The sequence below is a fragment of the Colias eurytheme genome, chromosome 14 (genome assembly GCF_061535395.1).
Source record: "Colias eurytheme isolate Ceu_HAF_F1 chromosome 14, ilColEury1 Martin Lab GWU primary, whole genome shotgun sequence".
NCBI lineage: Eukaryota > Metazoa > Arthropoda > Insecta > Lepidoptera > Pieridae > Colias > Colias eurytheme.
Window position 1 is genome coordinate 10,699,717 of NC_142993.1, and position 23,364 is coordinate 10,723,080.

General features: G+C 31.7%; 1 long non-coding RNA gene and 1 other non-coding gene across 2 annotated transcripts; one reads left to right on the plus strand and one right to left on the minus strand.

The window, feature by feature from the left end:
* Positions 1-4,665: 4,665 nt before the first annotated feature.
* TRNAT-UGU (transfer RNA threonine (anticodon UGU)) lies at positions 4,666-4,738 on the minus strand. The gene has a single exon. It is a non-coding gene; the product is annotated as a tRNA-Thr (tRNA).
* A 14,376-nt stretch (positions 4,739-19,114) lies between these two features.
* Positions 19,115-20,053, plus strand: LOC149903113 (uncharacterized). The gene is made up of 3 exons (XR_016457443.1): positions 19,115-19,671; positions 19,798-19,859; positions 19,934-20,053. It is a non-coding gene; the product is annotated as an uncharacterized LOC149903113 (long non-coding RNA).
* The last annotated feature ends 3,311 nt before the right edge of the window (positions 20,054-23,364 follow it).

The following is a 23,364-nucleotide window of genomic DNA, read 5'->3' on the forward strand; positions in this document are numbered from 1 at the left end:
AAAAAGCTAAAACACATTAGTTTACTTGTTAGAATATTAAAAGGTTTATAACTTTATTTTATCATCCCTCTGTCTATGGTAATTATCATTTTTCTGTCTTGAATCGATTTAGTAATCGATTACGATTCTTTTATTTGACTACCTCTTAGACATAGATCTAGTTTGATCTGATTTCTTTCGATTTAGTTACTTCGATGGGATAGGACGATACTAGAATCGCCGCGCGAGTGGCGGCCTAATCGATTTAGCGTAAAATGAAATTAACATCACTAAAAAGCGCTCGTGACGTCATAACGCGTCAAGGTCAGTACAAAAAATACGACACGCTTGGTTTTCATACAGATCGCGGTACTTGCGTTGTCTACTTATATATACATGTCTGTGTATTAGATATATTTAAGTAGGTACTTAACTAAGTTATAAATAATTATGAATCTAATTCAATTTATTAAGTACAATTTTTTTCAGATGTAATAAAGGAACAAGAATTACTTTCACGTAAAATCAATATTAAATAAAAAAAAATATGTATGAAATTGTTCCTTCATTTGTTATAAGACGAACAAACCGACATAAATCGTTAAATACAATGTCGTGAGAAAGCACTTCAAAGTTCCACTTTTACGCTTTTAAACTATTAAAGATGGACTCCAGTCATTGAAAGTACTTCGACATGGTCACTTGAATTCATTCATAATTTTACAATAATACTCGAAAATTACATGAAAAACACATTAAATAATTCAAGCGATAATCATCCTTAAAAACAAACGCATTTACGGCGTAGTAAAGATAATCGCATAATGTGTTTTGCCTTTTCTTCGTATGCACTGAATGCAAAAGTGCAAATGATGAAATGAATAAAGTAGCACACGATTATCGACCATAAATCCTGTATTATCAAGGGTGTAGTAGACACAATCGCTTGGCGGTATTGTTCATTGTTATCTTGTATTGAAGATGTTATGAATGGATGCACAGAAAGGCGGTGGAGTGTAAGAATATGACCATAAGTAGCGGTGTCTTTGACTCGTGTTACGTTTTATAGACGAAGTCACAGTATAATCGTTTAGCAATAAAAATTCCTTTTACTAAAATATTATTTATACAGATTTTTTATTGTATTTAAATACTACGTTAATTTATAAATAAGATTTGTAAGTACAGATATTTTTGGCCTACAACGGAAAAGACAATTATCACGTCACAAAACAGATTTTGATAGATACTGATAGAAAGTAAGTTTATATCTAATCTATGAGATCGAAAATAAACTCTATTGCATTTAAAAATAATACAAAAACCAGACGAGATTCACAATACATAATATACCTAATAAGGAATTGAAACAAATATATGTAATTTTTAAATAAGAAATTAATATTAAAATTAATATTCGGCTATATGCACCACATACTTGTATAACAATATTAAAAACACCCAAAGCTACCTACGAAGGTATATCTAACAATTAATATCGTTTTTGCAAAGATACATTTTCAAAAGACGCGCCGAGCACCGCCCCCTCTAATCAATTGCATAACCATTCATTTGCTTCTTTCATTCACAAGTCTTTGGCGACAAATCGTCTGCCATTCTAACCGACAACTTTCAAACTTGTAAAAACATCATGCTTACCAAATCTCAACCTTAACTCAACGTATTTAGGTCGTTAAAATTAAAACACACGCACGAATATGTTGGCCATCGTAAACTTAAAGTTTTATAGCTTTTAAGCATTGTTAGATACAGAAAAATGGTTTGAAATGACACGGTGTTATCGTATTATAGTTATATCGTATTGTGTGAAGGAATTTCATGCATGCCTCCGTATTTTTTCAATTGTAATCCATTGTGAGGAGTGAAGAGCTACTTGAATGAAGCGACCGAATTAGGCATGGTGAATCGTTACGAATGGATCGTTTATTCGATCGCAAATTCTTGTTAGTGTCATATTTATTAATCGATGTATTATATAAAATAGGAGGTGTGCTTGAGTGAACTTATCGGAGAGATATCAGTCCGTTTATTCCAATAAACTGTCACTAGTGTATGTAGGTGTAATACAATTCTTTAAAACTTTATGGAAAATATGATAATACATAGGTACCAACTAAATGTTTTTTTTTCTATTCATATTATATCACATAATTGTATTTCTATTAATGACAATTTAATAAATTTGAAATCTACAGTTTTTAATTTACTTTACCGAAAAATAGTTATGGTTTCACTGTTCATTTAACTTTAGCATACTTAATGTGATTTAATAAGCTATTTACAAGCAATACCTAAAGCTACTACATTCTAATATAACAAAAATATATTATAAAACTTATTAATTGTGAAGCTAATTATGGAGAACTAGGTTTCCGCCCACGGCTTCGCCCGCCTAGTCAAAGAAAAACCCGTATAGTTCCTGTTTCCGTGGGATTTCCGGGATTGCGTAATTTTCCCGGGATAAAAAGAAGCCAATGTCCTTTCTCGGGAATCAAAATATCTCCATACCAAATTTTATGAAAATTGGTTCAGTAGTTTAGGCGTGATTGAGTAACAGACAGACAGACAGAGTTACTTTCGCATTTATAATATTAGTATGGATATCAGATAATTTAAGTCGACAATCCAGAAATTGTATGCATATTCTTATCATTCATGTTTAACACACGTAAAACTATCCCTCGATCCCAAACCTATTAAAATATTCGAAAAAAGCACATTACGGTCACAAAACCTATAATTTAGCGAAAAATGTTCTCGAAATACAATAAAAATCGTATAAATACAACACGCGACGCATCTGCTTGTATTTGACACGCTTTTCTATCATGTATAGTGAATTTAACACTAAATAAAACTCCGTGCCCCGCCCAGGAGTGATAAATAATATTGATTCATAATGGTCGGAGATTCCGTGCTTTTGGATAATGCGTGTGGTATTTGGGGAAGATTTTGAAGAATTAGAACCTCAGTCTCTTCCTTCTATACAATATTATTTTTAGGTATGTACTTATGTGTAAAATAAAAACCATATTCATCATCAACTTTTACTTATACTAGGCATACGAATGTTTACAATTAACACGGATACACAGAATATATACAGAATGTCCCACTATCGGTATACTAAGCGCGAAGGAACTTGTAGTCTTGCATTACGCCCAAAATTGTTTTCAAATTTTTTTCTGTTTTCTTCTCTAGCTTTGCGCTGCCGGCATAATATCGCTTCGCTAATGTCTATGAAAACATAATCTTAAACGATAGCTCACGTGCGGATGGCAGAATTGGGCGGGTTGCTTGTTGGAGGTGTACACATAGAGTTTTAAGATTAAAAAGAATTCATCTATTTGCAAAAAAATGCGCCTGGAATTTTATAAGTATTTTTTACATACTCAGCGTATGAAAAACTATAACCTTCTTTGAGCTTAGTATACCGTTGGCGGGACACCCTGTATAAAAATTTAAAAGAGTGTAAGCGTTAGATCTTAGATATAATGATTATTGACTCATGACGAAATTAATCTAAGTATAATATATTCACTATCTGTGTGTCAGTTTTAGTTCAATTTCTTATGATAAAATTTTATCAATATGTTTTTGCTGATTAGAATAATTGTAACGAGTAATTAAAAACAATTATGTTACTAATATCTTATTAAAAACATAATCTACAAATATTTCATCAATTTGAAGGAATGTGTTGATTTCCAAAAAAAAAACAAATATTTAAAATAGCAGATATAACTATTTTATTATGTACGTATTGCCTCCAGAGAGATTTGAACTCTCGACCCCTGGTTTACAAGACCAGGGGCCTTAGACAAAGTAACAATTACAAAACGATAACGAAGTTAGAAATCGCAAAAATGTATGGGATTGACATTAGATAGACCACGTGATCTAACGCGGCGTATGTCAATCCCATACATTTTTGCGATTTCTAACTTCGTTATCGTTTTGTAATTGTTACTTTGTCTACTGGGCCTGTGCTCTAACCCCTGAGCTATGGAGGCGATGAACAATATCTGTAACAAAATATTAGGTACCAAATTATGTAGGTAGTTCATAGATTGTAATAATTAATATTAAATATAAAAATGTTCGCTAAATATGTTCCATTTACCCGTCAGTTAAAACTTAAAATATAAAATGAAAGATATTATCAATATGATCTGAAAATATAAACTGTGGGATTTCCGTGATAAAAAGTAGGTACCTTGGCTGTTTTATTCTGGATCTTCAGCTACCTACATACCAAATTTTATTGTAATTGGTTCAGTAATATTTGCGTGAAAGAGTAACAAACATCCATCCATCCATCCTCACAAACTTACACATTTAAATACTAGATATTGGTAGTATTTAGGAAGGATTAGTAGGAAAAGTTTTATAAGTAAATACTAACACGTTACAGAGATGAACTGTAAAATAAATGAAGACGAAAATAACAATAGGTACGTACCTGTAGTAAATCAATGATATTTTATAATCACAAAATACATGTACATAGGTAGTTAAAATTTATTAACATTGATTCAATAACACTCGTATTTATATGGGAAAAAATAAAACAAAGGATATGGTACAAAAGTCCTTTATTTTTTTAAACATTTGCCTTTTTTGTTTTGAGTAATACATAAGTAAATAGAAAAAAAAATTTCTATCTGCCTCCAGAGAGATTTGAACTCTCGACCCCTGGTTTACAAGACCAGTGCTCTAACCCCTGAGCTATGGAGGCGACGAGCGGAGTGTTGAAATTACAGTTTTGTTCCGAAATTGATTATCGGTCTAGAGAACTAACCACGTGGTTTCTCTCGAGCGGTCAAAGAAAATTTCCATGGGAATGACATGATAAATTTCATCTCTCTATCTCCATCTATAAAAATAATGCTATAAATTCGCTCCATTGTGACCTGAAACCATGGACGAATATAATTTAAATATATTTGTCTATGCCTGAAACAAACAAACACACAAAATATATAAATACAAAATTTATAATATTACTAGCTAGCTACTAGTTATTATTCTGTGATATTACTAAGGGTTTTCTGATGTTTTCTAAAGCTTTCTCTATTACGGCTCTTTTAACGATATCATCAAATTTATAAAAGGAATAGTGGTTAAAAAAATCGATTCCTTCCTTTCCAAGTGCATATTAAAAATATCAACGGAATTCAACGTTTTTTTCGACATCGATAAAAAAATAATATAATCGTCACAACTCACAGTCGTAATAGACAAGTAACTATGTATATTTATTTCGAGCTAATAAATTGCTAATCCTGACCTTATTTGTTTTTCCAAGAGGAATATTATGCTTACAATTTACAATAATTAATTATAATATTTCCCATCATTCCCGTTGCTTGAGGGCACGACACGTGACCTTGTATACACAGATTATCGTCTAATTAGTTTGTTTGTGTATACCCCGAAAACACTTCCTAATCATCGCCTCTGGCCGTTTGGCAGTTTTATTATTAAAGTTTTTGAGATTTTTTTTAGTCTGTTTGGATATTAATAAATACCTTGGTATTAAAAATTCACGCGATTAGGGATTTTCCTCCTTTATAAGAAGAATACATACCTAAATGTATTATGTAAAAATATTTTTCTTTCAGAACTTTTTTGAGAGATATTTAATTTCAAAACTTTGTTTATTATTACATACCTACAATAAGAATATTATGTGTGTTTTTTGATATTAACCATGCAAATTCAAGAAGTCAACCCTACTTTATTATTATAAAATATAATTCAAACATACAATAGTAATAATTAATTGAATTAATGTAATTACCCTTACGTTTGAAGTGATTTCTTAAGTGCACATATGCTTCGAATTTCCGTAATGTAATACTTTAAAATTAAGACTTATCTTTTAAGTAATAGAGCTCATTCTCTTATAAATATAATTATTAATTTACTTCCTTTTACACCCCAATAAAGTTAAAAGTATTTCAATTTAAAACAAACCTTATATCTCAAGCTTTAGAAATGAATTTCTTGTGATTCAATTATTTTATACATTATTAATTTATTACATACTTAAGCTTATCATCGCGACCTTGAACCTTATTAAAAGGATACAGGATCGTTTTTCGCAAATCATTTTGTCACATGTAATGATTTACAATTTTCTCTGGTATTTAATTGTATACATATTTTGAACTCTATTTTTACGAATTAGAGATTATTTTTGTATGAAATTTATTTGTGTTTGAATTAAGTGCCGCGAAGGTAGCAGTTGGTGATAAAATAAATATTTTTAATTCGTATCTTTTATTCAGTTGCGAATGTCATTCGATACGCTGACGTCATCAAATTAATTAGGAATAATAAATTATTCGAGTCATTGTATAACCGTTAAATTTGATAATTTAAATCTATACAAATATTGGATTGAAGTGTTTGTTTGTAATGTTGTCAGTTGTAATAACAGGTTTTTTTTTATGAAATTCATAATATTATGAAGATACGTTCGTAGCTATACGCCATGCGGAACCTATCACAAATCACAATAGAACATCATTAGAACAGTCTGTCTGTTTACTGATTTGCAAAACGGCTATGCTGTTTTTAGTGGGACTTTCTGCTTTCACTGATATAATATAGCCGAGTTTATAACAATAAGTAACTGACTAAAAGCAAGTATTATTAATTTTAAAATTATTATATTGAGTAAGTACCTACCTAGTTTGCATGATATTATCAGAATCCGCTACCTATCTCACGTTCATATTAACCATTGCACCATCCAATCCTTAGTGTAAATTATAGCTCTGAGCAAGGCAAGGTTAGCCCGTAGCTTTGATTACAAGCACTTGATTGTTCCCCGTATTACGATTGAACCTAAAACACTAAGAACAACTAAATGTGGATAAGGCAAAAATTATAATTAATAATATGTACCTACTTTCATTTATTTGTTGATGTGAATATGTGATGTATTTTTATTTACATTAGTCTAAAGCTTAAATATTATTCGTCACATTTCGTTTCGCGAAATACATATTATAATTAGATATAAATTTTTGTCACCTCACACAGCACACTTCGATCGTACCTACATCCATTTAGGAGTAACAATAATAAAGGTACAAAATACCCACAGAACAAGTTCCTATAATTTAGTGCATTTTTTATAAAAAAATATCATATCCAAACAATATTATTAGAGATTGGTGGTAGAGACTAGAGAGTAATTCTTTAGATTTTTATAGCGGCCTATCACAAGTGAGCTTGTTTCCTTCAAACGACCTATGTCTTTTATTATTCCTTATTCTATCTTAAGATTTGTTTTATTAATTTAAAGGTACTGTAATGTTTTATAAATTGATACTTATAGGACAGAGATAAGACGGTTTATTATTATTTTTATTTAAGCTCTATTTTACGAGAGTAGAATATATTTTTAACTGAATTCATGAACAAGAGGTTATATAGGCAATATTTTTTGAACTGCAATTTTAATTAACATAGACAATGAAATCTTATATCATACTAGCGGTCCGCCCCGGCTTCGCCCGTGGTACCTACATGTTTAAACTATCCTATCTCTCAAGTTGGATCGAACTGCACATGGTGTGTGAATTTTATTATAATCGGTTAAGTGGTTTAGGAGTCCATTGAGGACAAACATTGTGACACGAGATTTATATAATTATTATATTAAGATTATAATTGTCCTTTTTATGTTACGTTTAGATTTAACCAGGTTAGATAAAATTAATTACATATTGAAAAATTAGCAAGTTTCATAGAGTCGTATTCTATCTACCTACATCTTAATACTATTATAAAGGCGAAAGTTTGTATGGATGTTTGTTACTCTTTCACGCAAAAACTACTGAACCGATTACAATGAAATAATATAGCACACATATAGAGGGTAACTTGGATTAACACATAGGATAGGTTTCATCCCGGAAATCCCACGGGAACGGGAACTATGCGGGTTTTTCTTTGAAAACGCGGGCGAAGCCGCGGGCGGAAATCTAGTTTCTTAATAAAATAATTAGTACATAATATTATATACACAATGATAGTATACACAATACACATATTATTGCAGAACAGACAAGTAACACAATCTTTCGCTAATTACACTCGCGTGTTATACTCGTATAAATGTCACGATATGAAGGGAAATCTAATAATAAATCATTCCACTTAAGCTTCAGTAACATCTCACGCGAGGCGCTTATTACCGCTTATTGTTTAATTACTAATGGGTAATTTCGTGCGATAATGTATCGAGTGATTACAGAATATTCCTTTGATTAAAAAATAATAATTAAATAAATAAACAATACCATAATATCATTTGTAATCCAGATAATTCCATCTCTGTCAATAATATTATAAGTAAAAAGGTTTCGATTAAAAGGGCTCTAGGAACGGTACGTCAAAATGTAGCTACCTAGCCAGAATATTTTTCAGTTGTCTCTATCACGATCATTGAATCATGATTCATGCCATACATTTCCTTAGCCCTTTAGGGTGCATTAGGTGTGCGTAAGTGTTCCGTTTTTGAAGATCGAATGTTCTGTTTGTAACCTATCTACACATTTTACACACTATAATATAAAAATTAATCGCAAAATGTGTTGGTAAGCGCATAACTCGAGAACGGGTGGACCGATTTCGATAATTCTTTTTTTATTATGTTCCTTGAAGTACGAGGATGGTTCTTATGTAGAGAAAACATAAATATGTACCACGGGCGAAGCCGGGGCGGACCGCTAGTAATAAATAATATCATAATTGCTCTCTTGTTCAAATTTCATAAAAAAACTCAACGGTTTTTGCACAAAATTGACAAAAATCCATCCTCACAGATGCTTAATATTAGAAGTATATTTTTTTTTTGTAAGGCACCCGTCATCACAGGGTGTTCGCGCCACCTCTGGATTATAGTCCAGAGACATTTTGTGCTTTTATTTTTTAAATACAATAAAAAAAAATTAAAATATTTTAGAAGTATATTCCAAGCTCATACATTGCGTGTTTCCGTAATAAACACATAAATATTAACCAGTTTCAGTTCACCACAAAGTAACTTATTAGGGCGTAATGAATAATAAATTAGCGAACAGATTGGCGACAATTTGTCACAGGTGAGACGGACGTTTCATACTAATGTGGAATCTTCAATTGACTAAGAGCTGCTGTAGTTACATGTAGTTACATACAGTACATAGTATAAAACAAAGTCGCTTTCTCGGTCCCTATGTCTCTTTGTATGCTTAAATCTTTAAAATTACGCAACGGAATTTGATGCGGTTTTTTAATAGCTAGAGTGATTCAAGAGGAAGGTTTTAGTATATAATTTATTAGGTTTTAGACAAAGCGTGCGAAGCCGCGGGCGGAAAGCTAGTTAAAGTTATATCTATTTATACTATTTTATATGTGTGCTTAATTTCATTGTAATTGGTTCAGTAGTATTTGCGTGACAGATAACAAACACACATATACACATCCTCACACACTTTTGCATTTAAAATATTATATAGATATATCTAACTATCACCAATAAATGATGGATATATACGTTTTTATCTAGTATTTATAATGTAACTACAGGCTATAGCCTGAAAAAAAAAACATTTTAAGTAGGTAGTGTAGTAGGTAGTAGCCACATTAGTGATCCCAGTTTTGACTCGAATCAGATAGAAAAAAAAACTACCATGAAACAGAAGGCTGATTACCAACCTTATTACTAAAAAAATCGATCAGTGAAACGGATGTATAATATATTTTGTGTATGCATTTGCCTCAAACCTTACGTGAACATGCGATTTAATTTGTTAATTAATAATCGTATCAAGTTCTCCAACTCCTAAACTACTAATTCAACTACTTATTATTCAAAGACGCACACTGGGGACGTTCTGTTTTATCTAATGATTCGCTGTAGATAAGGTTCATTTTCGCATATCTGTGTATAAAATAGCATATATTGTAGAGCCATTTTAATAGGCAACATTTGACAGTTCAACAAAATTCAACAACGTAACCTAGTAACCACGACATAGAATAACATGATATTTCGTTTTGTTAGAACTGCACATTTGTTTAACTTTTTTCAATTACGATTACATATTTATAATAATAATGACCGATAGAAGTAATTTTAGGACTTGATTTTACTGATAAACCATTCTAAACATAATGAACAATTTCTGATTTAAAGAACTGACGTCGCTACAATTTTGTGTCAATAAACCTTTTTTCTTTTTAAATACCAGAGACGTTACTCTAAAAATCGAAATCTGACATCTAGAATCGAATGCATTGATTACTTGGGAATAAAAATTATCATAAATTATTGACATGTGTTTCAAGTTCGATTGACAAATGTTTCAAGTCCGTATCGATTAATTCACTTTAATCGATGTTTTTAAGCAGGTTACCACCCTATGAAGATAAAATTGATAGACGTCAAATGTTGCCTATTAAATTGGCTCTACTATAGTATCTAGGTCTTATTAAGGTAGTTCCTAGGTCAGGACTACGGTCTACGGATGATATAGAATATGAATTTAAGTAAAATACGAATCGGGCACCTGGTTAATAGGAGATTGTCCAGTCTCCCCTTTAAAACTAATGTTCTGGTTAGATCGTAGGAAGAATTTACTACTTACTTACCTATATATAAACACTTGTAAACATTAATAAAAATGTTATGAACTTAAACTCTGTTTGTTACAATTAAACCAGTGTAACTGTGTGTCTGTCTGTTACATTTTAACAGCTTGTTTGTGGCATAGGAAAAGTTATCTAATTTTACATGCATATTTTAACCATCAATTTCTATGAGAGCATCACGACAATTTTTAGAAAAAAAGTACCTACTGAATGGTTTTTAAATTCATACATAATTTTTAAACCCTATAAATCCAAGTTTAAGGCAATTCAATCGCTTTAAACCGAATTAATTTCCCCATCCAACATCGAATGATAGCTTGAAGCTAGTTCACAAAACAGAAGCTGTAATTAAACTCGGGAGACCATCAACGTCACTGACAGCAACTGGAGTCTGGACGGACGCTAAATTTGGTTTATTTTTAACCGACTTCAATAAAGTTTATATTGTGTTTATGTTTGTTAGTTACGATTTGTCTGTGTTGCTTTTAATTGCGTAGATAAAAAGCTAATTGGTATCTAGTGCCAGTGTTTTATCTACAAACTATAGTTCAGAGGGAACAATGCAGGTTCCACCAAAATTGACTCAGTAATTTTCAAGATACAGACAAAAATCTATATCCTGATATTTATTTTACATGTGTATCTGTTAAATTCTGTATTTATATCTTCTTCTTCTTCTTATATATAAAAATGAATCGCAAAATGTGTTGGTAAGCGCATAACTCGAGAACGGCTGAACCGATTTCGATAATTCTTTTTTTATTATATTCCTTGAAGTACGAGGATGGTTCTTATGTAGAGAAAACGTAAACATGTACCACGAGCGAAGCCGGGGCGGACTGCTAGTAATATATAATATAAGATATATTTTTAAGTTGAACCTTAGTTTGTTTTAGAAATAAACGCGTGCTCAAAAAACAAATATAAAATATAGCTTTAAAGGTGACCCTCGACCGGTGTTTCTGGCCACGTGTTAATCGTTTTAGAGATCCGCAGGACGTAACCTAATATTGTATAAATAAATAAAATTGTGATCAGAATCTGTTCAATCTATAGCTAACTACGAGTAACTAGCCACGGAAGGAAAAAAATCCTAGATTATCTTATGTAGGCTTATCTCAGAAACAACTGAATGATAACAGTTGATGCATCGACTATTATACTATTTTTAAGTAAAAACAATAATTAAGCGTTGTCTTTAAATTCTACTGAAGAGCAGTGCAAATCGGGAATTACATAATATTTACTTAGGTATGTATATGGAACCATATTTTTATTTTAAATTCCTTACATAGAATATTAAAGAAACCACTCCTAAATATCTATACGGAACCCACTCAACTATTATTTTCTTACACCTTGGCCAAAATAGTGGGCGGATCAGTTTTCGGCGATATTAGTGGAACAGCTGCGACACGAGACAGAGGAAAAAATCGAAAGATGTTGATTGATATCAAAATTTTACACTTCAATGATTTCATATAAAAACATCATGTCATGCGTTGCTAGTTTTGATCAATAGTAGCCGTTTGCTCCGGTTTTAGGATGGTTTTTAATAATTTGAGGCGATTTAAAATGTATAGGTGAAAACTGTATCTATAATATAACAATTAGCATCAATTACACGACTCGACAAAAAAATTTTCGTTCTTTGTCCTAAAGTTTATACTATTATTTTCCAGTTAGTTATGCACAAAAACGAAAAGAAAATACCTTTTTTCGGTATAAAGTTTGCTTTTGTGATAGTTATAATAATAATACTAATTTTTCAATTTTTTCATAAATTTTAATTGATTTTAATATTTTTAAAAAGACCCCGCGGTGAGAGTGGGGTATAAACGTTTACAATGTGCCGCTAGATGGCACCCGAGTGATAAACAACCATCAGGTGTTATTTACAAGCCCAGAATAACTTAAAATGTCGTCACGAAAGTGCAAATACGATGCTGATGCATTTTGTTTTATATGTGGTCAATTTATTAAAGTTCGAGACGTGAAATATGAACTAAAGACATCTCACGTTCTCTGTGAAGCCTATGAAGCATATTTTGACTGTCCTGTACGGAATCAAGATAAGCCATGGGCTCCACATGTTGCTTGTAGTTATTGTAAAAGGTGTTTGGAAGGTAAGGCAAATTACAAATTTTAAGGCCATGGGCTGCAGGATGTCATTAAAAGTACATAATATGCTGCATGCTCATTTGGATAAATTTAAAAACAATATGGGAGCCTATTCCGAAGAGCAAGGAGAACGTTTCCATCAGGACATCATGAATTTTGAACAACGCTATCAAGGCCAATACAATGAAAACATGATGGGCGACTATATTTGGGGTTTATTGAGAGAAAGTAGCTATGAACATAAAATAAAAATTAAAAGTGTGCACTATTAAGTTATTTCCCACTTTTCTGTAAGCTAATTTGATAGTAAAACTTAATAAAAATAATAAACATTTTTATTTCAATAGTTTTATTTTCAATCAAAAATTAAAATTCGAGATTTTTAAAAATTTCGTTCAATCAGTCTTCTAAGCACAAAAGCAAAGTTTTTCATGCCATATATTTTTTTTCCGTCTAATTACGACCTAAACTACCAAATTTAATGCTTTGCAATCAAAGTCAAATTTCATGGTGACCCGTTGTTATCAACCCGTGAAAATCCCATTATTATAGTTCAAGTAGGTAATTCCGAAGATAAGAATAAACATTCTTGTATTGTTATAATTTATTTGACAAACAGATAAAACAATTATAATATTAAGGGCCGATTTTTCAATGCTTGGATAAAACTTATCCGTCCAATAAAGGAATACACGATAATATTAAAATGTCACGTAAACTGTCAAATACGGGCAATTAGATTACGTTTTTAAAATAGTAGTTTTATACATTATTCGACGAATAAGTTTTATCCAAGCATTGAAAAATCGGCCCTAAATAAATTTATTATATTATATTATTGTGTACGTAAAAAAAATATTTTAAAAATCATATTAAACATTAGATCGCTATAATAATCTAGACATAAGAGACACAGTGCCCACACTCGGTATTAGAAAATTTCTGACTCATTCCCTAGCGATGCAAGCCACAGGATGAGCCTATAAAAGTACAGATAGCAAACAAGTCGAGTTTAATTTGATTGATTTATTTATATTTCTTTATTATAGAAACTAAGAAAAAACAATATCTATACTTAATATTATAAAGCTGAAGAGTTTGTTTGTTTGTTTGTTAGAATGCGCTAATCTCAGGAACTACGAGTCGGATTTGAAAAAATTCGGTGATAGATAGCCCATTTATCGAAGAAGGTTATAGGCTATATATCAACACGCTAAGACAAACAGCAGCGGAGCAATGCGGGTGCGCAGGTAGTTATGTATATGATGTAGTGTTAAAAAAAGCATAATTTTCACAAAAGGCGGCCTTCTTGTTGAACAGCAATCTCTACCTAACAACCTGAAGATAATGATTTATGGGATAGTGCAAAAAAAGTATTGATTTATGTGGTAAATATAAAATGTTAATCACTTTTTTCTTTTGTGTTAAACTAATATAATATTCTCAGTGAAATCTAATTTTGCTATAACGACCTATATAATAAACGTTATAATTACCAAATTTTTCACGTGGTGAACCGACTTTATACACTACTATTTTTAAAACATTAGATTTTGTACTACTACATTATAATTATGATGATTATTTCATACAATAGACCTAACAATTTATTCTCTCTCGCTACTTTAGGCGGGTCCTTATGGAGAGCCGCCATTTACCAACAATACATACATAACGAAGCAGAAACAATCAATATCTAAACAAAAATAAATAATAAACATAAAAAAATAAGATTTAATTTGCTGTCTCTACCAGGTTGAAGTTTGCTGCGGTCTCGGTTAGATTGCGGTGGGGAACTGGGATTAGGTTATATTTAATATATCTGTGTTCATTATAACATGTAGGTACTATAAAATAATATAGTACGGTCTGCAGAAGAGGATGAAAACCTCATTTCTTAATGTAGAGTCATTCGTTAATAAGGGAAGGGAGTTTAAAAATTATATTTATTACTTAATAAATATGCTGTGAAGCTTTTTGTGAATCAATAAATAACTTTTTTAACTTGAAAGTCTTTACGTTAGTATAAAAAACTTAAATAATATTTATTTGATAAATAATAATTAAGGTTTCTTCTGTTAATATGTCTGTAAACACCTATTATATATTTTATCATATTGAGTTTTCATTATCATAACATCATTGTGATACGAGATTTATAAAATATACTAGCTTTCCGCCTGCGGCTTCGCCCGCGTTTTCAAAAAAAAACCCGCATAGTTCCCGTTCCCGTGGGATTTCCGGGATAAAACCTAGCCTATGTCACTCAGAAATGATGTAGCTTTCCAACAGTGAAAGAATTTTTCAAATCTGCCAAGTAGTTTCGGAGCCTATTCAATTCATACAAACAAACAAACAAAAAATCAAACCTTTCCTCTTTATAATATTTGTATAGAAAGATTTTTTCATACCTACCACATCACTATTCACTAACTATTACACTAAAATTTAAACTTATAATGTTTATTGAACGAGAACAAATTCATGTTTCCAGTAACTCAGGTTTATTGTAATAAGCTATTGGAAACAAAACCACACAAGTTTAACCAGTGCTGTAAAATCTCTTGAGAATGGCCTTCCATGTTCAAATAAACAATTGTAAATAGATTTAGAGCATACTAGATGTCGTTATTGCTAGCTGTATAACGTGTCTTGAAGTTAAAGCTTTTACGAATGCCGTTTTAGAATAGATTCCGACCAATTATACCTAGCAATTTTTATAATGTTGTTTTCCTAATATATCATAACTGTTTTTAAAAAAAGTATTTTGAATATTTATTAGAACGAATAGAAGAGGGGGAACAACACATATATTTTTGTCGTCGTCATTCCAAGTAAATTTAGCTTCTCTTAATAAAAAGTCTAAACGACGTAGGTGTATCTTATTAAGACGGCATATGTTACGTATTCTATCATCTATGTTACCTAATTATAATATAATTTAAGTACCAAAAACAAAGCTCCAGTGCACCGGTCTATTTTGAGAAATATGATAACGCTGTTATAGGTCATACTAGAGTATGATAACGCTGTTATAGGTCATACTAGAGTATGACCTATAACAGCGTTATCATTTTCACATATTATTTTCTTCTTAAACATACTCTACCTACTAATAACAATTTCATAGCATTGTACAAAATATGTCGATAGGATTCTAGCCCGCGTATTTTGCTTTGCCATAGGCAGGTAAAGCAAATATGAGTGATTTCCCCTTTTAATGGCATCATGCTTCACAGACTACACACTTCAATGTGTATTTTTAAGTATTGTAGTAAGTAAGTAGGTATTATAAGTATTGTATAAATTGCTTTGAATTATGTACGTGTGAGGCTATGTGCCATTAAATAAACGTTTTTTCTTTCTTTCTTTCTTTCTTTCTTTCTTTCAAATGAAACAATAGGTATCTTTTTCAAATAAAGCTCCATCTAGTTAAATTTATATCCGTTACATGGTCCCTGGATAATCGTAACGGTAAATAAACGTTGAAACTAAAATATACTCCAGCATTATCATTCCGTTCTTATACTCCGTTAAAACTTTTAATATAAAAACTTTTTGTCGATAACACGATAGCAAAGGCTCGACTTTTAATAGATAATTGAGATTTTGCCAACACTCAGCCCCCCTATGCAAGTGGCTTTCTGTTAGCGTAGCTGTAGATAAACGTATCTACAGGTTACGTCAATCTCATACATTCGTAGTCTATTCTATTGAACGCTACGCTAACAGAAAGCCACTTGCATAGGGGGGCAGATCAATCTTGTTTATAAAATGAATTCATTAGGAGTAAATTAAAAATAAAGTAGTCAAATCTAAGATAAGAAATATTTCTTGTTACATCTCACATTTCTTGGCTCACGTTTATACAATAAAAAACGCGGCGGAAATTAATAATTACTAGCTGTTCCCCGCGGTTTTACCCGCATTGTTCCGCTCCTGTTGGTCTTAGCGTGATGATATATAGCCTATAGCCTTCCTCAATAAATGGGCTATCTAACACCGAAAGAACTTTTCAAATCGGACCAGTAGTTCCCGAGATTAGCGCGTTCAAACAAAAAAACTCTTCAGCTTTATAATATTAGTATATAGATAAAATTCAAAATACAATACGATTGTTGTTCAACTCTAGTTGTCTGCGCTGTCTACTTTTCTTTCTTAAACTCCCTGTAATATAACTGGCTACCATTTATTTGAGTTATCAAAAAGCGGCATAGCTTTAAACACAAACGACCCGCACTCAATACAAGCCAATACATTTACATGTTCTTTAGCAGGAATAAAAAAGAAATCAAATACCGTTTAAGCCTCTCACACCTCATACAATAGTTTCATGTTACATCCATAATAGAATGAATGGGGCTTAAAATTTCATTCTTTATTTAGCTGTAATTGTCGCCCTATAGCCGATAGATAGATTTTATCGTCAAAATTATATATTTGTGACACGTTAAGCGCTTTGAAATTGGCGGGTTTTGTGTTACAAAAGAATGCGGCTTACTAATTCATTGACTCTGATTATAGTTGTATTTGAAGTGATTTAACGGTGCTATTGTTTAATAATTGTACATTTTAAATGCTATTTCTGATATTGTGTTATAATTTTATCACGAATTGGAATCAATTTGAAGAGAATATTGTAAAGTATTATAATATAGTGTTATTCTACATACAGTTAGCTGTTACTCGGATGATATAGATAGATACATAGCTTTGCAGAGATTATATTTAAAAAAAATACCTCATTATAATCTTGACAAGAATTAATAGAAGAAAATATTTCCGTATGTTCCAAATCCACCTATTATAGGTACAGTTTTTGTTATATTTGTACTTGACAAATAAAATAAGTTACTCACAAAAATACGAAATATACAGTGTGGCTGTATTCAACTAAGCGAGGAGCTTACTTAAATATGTAATATTTTTCTTAATTTAGCGAAAAAAAGCTTCTAAACGAATTATAAAAATTCAAACACAAATATTAAACAGTAAGTTAAACGTTTAAAAGGGCAATTAGGTCGGAGATGCTATCAACAAAGCCCTTTCAAGTTTCAACTCACGCGCATCTGGTACCCCTTCCACTGGGCGGGGCTTGCCACGCCTTACGGGAATAAAATTACGCTGCTAGACTTAGCTAGCTACTAGTTATTATTCTGTGCTAGAGTTTAGTTTTATTCGATACTAGCCTACCGCCCGCGACTTTGCCCTTGAATAACTTTATCTATTAAAAAAACCGCATCAAAATCCGTTGCGTAGTTTTAAAAATTTAAGCATACAAAGGGACATAGGGACAGAGAAAGCGACTTTGTTTTATACTATGTAGTGCAGTAGCTAGATATATTATTATTTTTAAAATAGCATTTCGCAAAGGTAGCGTCTGAATTTTGTATACCTATTGCACTGGCTGACATAGTCACATAGAATGATCATTTTCAGGTTTTCCATGGATCGTTTCTGCAATAAATAACACAAGAATTATTATTAAAAAAACAAAATACCCGACTGCACACTAAAAAAAGAGTAAAACAACTTTATCCCGTGGGACTTTTAGGATAAAATGTATCCTATGACACTCCCGTAATCAAGACAAATCTAACGATACCTCATACATCAAAACCCATCAAGCCGTTTAGGCTACAGGTGGTCACAAAGGAAAAGACATACATACATACTTACATACACTCGAAAAACATTACCCTCCTTCTTTGGCAGTCGGGTAAAAAGGAATTGTGTATGTTGTGTTTTATACATGTGATATCAAAACATATCAATGGTTTTAAAATTATTGATTTTAAAATTATTGAGTATATGGGGAAAATGCAATTTATATCTGTTTTATTGATTCAATTTATTTATGGGACAAGTAATCCTAGATATCAGTTATTATAACTCTGCTATGTTGAGACTAAAATATCTCCATCGGGGATCGAATCTAGGACTCGCTTATAAATTTGTAACTACTGAACCATGGTGGAATCAGCTATTTAAACATAAATTCTATATTTACATTTGATACAACACAGAACAAATACCAAGTAAATGTACCGCAATTAAATAAATATAATTTGCATACATAGATGCGTTAGGGATTGTTCGTGTGTGGTACAAGTTACTAACTTCTATAGGTACCTACCTATATCTACTACATTAAATTTAACTGCATGTTTCTGTAGGTATTAAAAATTACTGTTTGTTTACTAAGTGGGAATTAGGAATATTTTTATAAGGATGGTATTCGAATATCTTTAACTCTATCCTATAAAGTGGATATTAAATTTGTAGAACGCACTGTGAAATAAAAATAATATTTATTCGTTTAAGGTGATGAATTAATTTTTCTAACATTTACGGCCCTTTTTAAACCTTCGTAATTTTTATATTATTAAAGTTGTCGTGATGAAAATTCTTGACAAGAAAGTTCAATAGTAACACAATACGTCTACCGTTTTAGAAACATGATTCCATGATATTTTCTCGATAGAAAAAAAATACAAAGTTCTCATTGTTATTTTTTTATAATCTCTGGCATCTTCAAAATAACAAACGTAAAGTTACGACTTTTTGGATATTAACTATAAAATATACAACCTATACGTCTACCGATTTAGAATTTTGAAATATGCGATGGTTTTGAAATAAACAAGAAATACTTGAAATTAGCGCGCGACCAGCCAATATAGCGAGAGCCGCCCTGTACCTTCCTACCCCGATCGCTGCACGAGTCATTCCCGCTACGGCCGTCACACGGGGAACTTGTGTCGCTCGCGCAATCGTAAAAAAGGGTGACAACACGATAAGACAAAATGAGACAAATGGGGACAATAAAGAAAATAAGAAGAAGAAACATAAAGGTTGGAGGAAAAAGAATGCTTACAATTGGAACAAATTAATGAAGTAAGTTGGTTTTATTTTAAATTAGATGATAATTGTATTATAGACGATGTTTGATATGTACCCCTGTTTTAAGTACATAACGAATGTGTAAGATTTTTTCATTTATAGCATAGATAATCTTTTCAGAAATCCGGAATCCAGAAGGAAAATAAACCCACTGATTGTTCACAATGTGAACCCACTCCTTCGTAAGTACCTTTATTCAGTCAAAAATGTATGTTATCAACGTTCTACTGGTTTTATCGCATGATTCCATTTTTAGCAAAAAGCAACAAAGTGCAAAGAAATAAAAAATCATGGTGAACTTAGTGGAAGTATGGCGGACATAATATGGAACAGGAGCTCATTGGAGTAGTATTATATTTAAAAAAATACGAAATAATTTCATGAATTACATTTCTTAGAAGGTGGTAAGTATGTTGTATAAAGAATTTGATGTTGATATTTATTTCATTTATACTTACTACACCTGTGCGGGAAATTGCTTAGTAATAAAACAGGTTTATATTCATATTTACATAGTAATGTGAGTTTTCATTTCGAAAAATTTTGTGTAAGTATATTAAATTGAGTTCCTGGGTGATCTGGAAACACAATTGGGCCCGGAAGATGGCGCTGCAGTCACTCCTCCTAATGACATGAACCGATTTGGATGAATATTTGTGTGCACATTTCATTTTTGTGGGATGATTGGTTGATTCGCTTTCACATTAGCTAATATTATGTATTTTTGTTGTTAGAAAGTAAACTTAATTTAATGTTTATAATACATTATTATTGGTATAAATAAGCCAGTGTTCGTCTCACATTGCTGTACCTGCCTACCTATCCTACCAGGGCCTAACTTTGTTCTGGCTATTTTATTTTGATTATTTGTAATTTGAATAATTACAATTATAATAGAGTGCAAAAAATAAATACATGCGTCAATATATTTTGTGTTTTTTTTTAAACAATTTTTTTATTTAAAAAAATATCATTCCGACCGCGGCTTTGCCCGCGTGGAATTAGGTTATATCGTGAATCCTGTTTTATCCCACAGAAGTGTTCAGTTCGGATAAAAAGTATCCTATGTGTAAATCCAGGCAATTAGCTATATTTTATCAAAATTGGTAATGTAGTCTTGACGTGATTAAGTAACAACTAACAAAAAAATATACAAATTAACATCCAAAGTTTCGCATCAGTTTTACTGTATTAGTGATATCTTCCACTCTTGACTTTGACTGAGAAGAATTAGGGTTTATAACTTCTTTCAGAAATAGTACCTTTCATTTCTGGGCATGATGTAATATCTACGTCAGCATCAAATTCTATCTAAATCAATTCAGTAGTCCGCGTTATTGAGTACCATTTCATTTTTTCAGAGTAACAATATTTTTTGTTATTTTAAAGATTATTTATAACCTGTATTATTTTGTAATAAAGTAAACATTACGAAATAATAATAATTATTAATAATGTCTAAGTAGTTGTTGGAAAGAAGATTATTTGTTTATAAGCAAGAAAATAAAACCAATAAATCAACAATTGAATAAATGTATAACAATATTATAACTGTATGACGACTCCATACATGTTTGTCCCGAGTCGGCCAGCGGCAGCGCGGCGAGTTTGCAATGAATGACTTCGCGCACACCGGCGTTCGCGATAGCGAGCTATTAGACTCCGCCCGCCAAGCAGTGGATTTTTTTTTGTGTATCGTCTTAACTGTATCTGGTTTTACTCTAACACTATGTTAAAATTATAAATTCTACACATACTACAACATCTGTGCAAAAATCTTACGGTAATGTTTAACTTATTGGCAGTTCATATTTAATTGGAACCTAGAAATCGCCTAGTTCTAGGTATTTGCCTCTAGGGGGTCGCGGAAGAATTCTAACAAATACCCGCGGCCCCATCATTAAAGCGGCTCGACGGAACACAGTGGGGTTTTAGTCGGTAAGAATCCGACATAACCCACGGCTCCTTCCCCGGGGGCCGTGGGTATCTTTGGAAGATTTCCCCACTATAAAAAAAAAAAAAGGTATTTGCCTCTCTTATGGATTGTGAAACAATACGAACAGTTTCTGCATGATGCAGTACAGAAGCGAGTTAGACCTATTAAGAAACGAATCGCAGTGTTATATTCCTCTCGTCAATGATTGTTTAATATCGTTATTTTACATGGATTAATTTAGTTCACTTTGATAATACAAGTTTTCATCAAAATTAAAATACAACTATTTACTACTTAGTTATAAGGCCGCCAAGTTGCACTCTGTTTTTAGCTGTAAGTAATTCTAAGGTTTCCTATTTGTACAACTAATAAAGTGATAAATAAATACAATATTGCAACATAAAAAGTGTTTTATTTTACTTTAATCGCTTCACCCTATCCCTTAAAACCACCCTCGGTAACATAATATGTCCTGTCAACAGATCACCCGCAAAAAACACAATGCGACGTTCATTACCCTCGTCCTAATTGCGAACGTGATTTTCATAATAATAACACTAATTGTTATTTATAACAGTCATATATTCTCGTTTTTGCATTAATTGCTAAATGTGACTGTGATTATAAAATTATGCTTTGTTCTTTAGGATTTATTTGTAGGTTTGAATATAATGATAATTGTTTGATAGGGGTAAATAAATGAAGATGTCGTATAAATCAGTAAAGTTGTTTAGTCACTTCTGGCGTAATAATCAGGATATTATACTAATTTGCCGACCGGCCACAAATGATATAGAATGAGAATTTGACTTTTTCGGGAGAATCTGTAAAACTTAACCATGTTTTTGATTTGCCTTGAAAAATAATATTGTTTTAGGCTCTAAAAAAGTTATAAGTAACATCACAATTAAATAATTAAAATAAGTAGAAGTGGCTTTAAGCGGGCCAAATGTGTGTCTCAACTCTCATATAATAATATCTTATCTTATACATATATAAAATTCTCGTGTCACAATGTTACCTAGTCTGCATACTCCTCCGAAATGGGTGGACCGATTCTCATGAAATTTTCTGTGCATATCGGGTAAGTCTGAGAATCGGCCAACATCTATTTTTCATATGTACCACGGGCGAAGCCGGGGCGGACCGCTAGTACTAATATATTATAGTTTTTAAGGTCCTCTTACTAACAACTATATGGATATCAAATTTATCTGAAATAAAAAATTATAATACACAATAATATATTTTATTTGCAGACTAATAAACGTCATTATATTTTTTGAAGTAAAAACGCAGACAAAACAAAAAAAAAGACGGGTTGCACTCCGGGAGTGCCGGCAGAAGTGAAAACTTGATTATTAACGTTGAGCATGTTTGATATTTTGGAATGGTATCCGTCTTACGCTTTTTCGATCAGGTCACGTGTCCTGACGCGAGTTTAAGATTTTATACCCATTACAGAAAAAGTGCTCAACGCCGCTAAAGAAGTTTTCACTTCAAAAATATTTGTCACATTATACAACAGAGGGCTGATTTTTTAATCCTTGATTAAAACTTATTCGTCGAATCCTTACTAATATTATAAATGCGAAAGTAACTCTGTCTGTCTGTCTGTTACTCAATCACGCCTAAACTACTGAACCAATTTGCATGAGGTATGGAGATATTTTGATACCCGAGAAAGAACATAGGCTACCTTTTATTGCAAAATATGTACCACGGGCGAAGCCGGGGCGGACCACTAGTAA